This window comes from Eurypyga helias, unplaced genomic scaffold, assembly GCF_000690775.1.
Source record: "Eurypyga helias isolate BGI_N326 unplaced genomic scaffold, ASM69077v1 scaffold7800, whole genome shotgun sequence".
In the NCBI taxonomy this organism is placed as follows: Eukaryota; Metazoa; Chordata; class Aves; order Eurypygiformes; family Eurypygidae; genus Eurypyga; species Eurypyga helias.
The window spans coordinates 31,200-33,079 of NW_010226215.1; positions in this window are offsets into that span (position 1 = coordinate 31,200).

The window sequence follows — 1,880 nt, forward strand, 5'->3', positions numbered from 1 at the left end:
GTGGCATTGGGCGTCGTCGCGCGGGAGCTGCTCCTCGAGACTGGAAGCAGGCACAGCGCAAGGTCAGCTAAGGGACCCTTTTCCAGGGGTGACACGTACTTCCATTTCCTGCAGCCAAGGGGTCAACCAGCTACTCTGAATAGTTCTGGGAAGGGGAAGAAAGATCAGGCACGGAGAGGGATAGAGCACGCACTTACCCACAGGAAGGTTGGGTTGGGCTCTCCCATAATCCAAACCTTTGCAGCTTCTGGCTGTTCCCGCTTTCCAAACCAGCTGACACGTGGTCCAGGGGAACCTGCGGAACAGCACAGCAGGGCTCGGTTAGCAGCCTCCAGCCCGTGGAGCCGAGAGAGCCCTGCACGCGGTTTGGGAACTGCCCTCCCTTCCCCACGGAGCCCACAGCCCACAGCCCACGTGCTCGCAGATCTGGCGGCCACACCGGAGGAAATAGGATTTGGGGGGGCCTGGGGTGGCCCCCTGAGGAAGGGAAGGGTTGGGGTTCAGCCCTGTGCTCCCCCTGACTGGTACATAAGCACCGTGGCTTCCCGCCATCCCAGCTGGGGAGCTGGGGCGCTGCAGGCCAAGGGAAGGGAAGGCGTCTGGCCGTACCGGTACCTACGGATGGGGGGATTCCTGCAGCCAAGGGGTCAACCAGCTACTCTGAATAGTTCTGGGAAGGGGAAGAAAGATCAGGCACGGAGAGGGATAGAGCACGCACTTACCCACAGGAAGGTTGGGTTGGGCTCTCCCATAATCCAAACCTTTGCAGCTTCTGGCTGTTCCCGCTTTCCAAACCAGCTGACACGTGGTCCAGGGGAACCTGCGGAACAGCACAGCAGGGCTCGGTTAGCAGCCTCCAGCCCGTGGAGCCGAGATCTGCACGCGGTTTGGGAACTGCCCTCCCTTCCCCACGGAGCCCACAGCCCACAGCCCACGTGCTCGCAGATCTGGCGGCCACACCGGAGGAAATAGGATTTGGGGGGGCCTGGGGTGGCCCCCTGAGGAAGGGAAGGGTTGGGGTTCAGCCCTGTGCTCCCCCTGACTGGTACATAAGCACCGTGGCTTCCCGCCATCCCAGCTGGGGAGCCGGGGCGCTGCAGGCCAAGGGAAGGGAAGGGGTCTGACCGTACCGGTACCTACGGATGGGGGAAGGCGGCACAGGGCCGAAGTGACCTGCCCAGGGATTTCTGAGGAGACCAGACCCGACCACGAACCTCAGCGCAGCCCCCCCTGAGGGTCTTAAGCCACCCGCCCATCCTCCTCCAGCCGCTGGCCTCTGACCTGCTCCGCAGGGACTCGGGCATTTCGTCATCCAGCTACATCCCTTGTTCCAATCCGAGTGACTCATCTGGCTCCCAAACCAGGCTTCACACCAACCACAGCTTACCCGCTGTCCCGGCTGTTCCCCCCTTAGGCTGGGCTTAAACATCGCCCCCACTGAGCCAGCCCACCCCATCCCATCTCCAGCCTCCCCGGCAGAAGGGAAGGGAAGGCTCCTGGCGAAGCGCAGGAGCACACGTCTCGCGCACTCCGGAAAGGAAAGACACGGAGCCAGAGCAACCCCTGCGCTTCCCTCCCAGGAGCCCAGATGCAGGGTTGGCGTTTGCCTCGGCGTGGCTCATCTGAAGCCAGACGAGGGTTTCCAGCTCTGTCGGGGCCGGGGGTCACTCCCATTAGGGCACGACCCCCCCGTAGGGCTACGCTGCTGGGGGCGGGTGGCCGTCCCGCGCGGCAGCGCTCCCTCCGTTGGACAGGCACACGCTGCCAACAGCCCGACGGTCCCTGGGAGCCACTGACATCCCAGCCCCGGGGCTGCTCCATATGGAAGCGTTACGGAGTCAGAAACCAACGCGCGGAGTTGGGAGCTGCTTCTCCTCGGG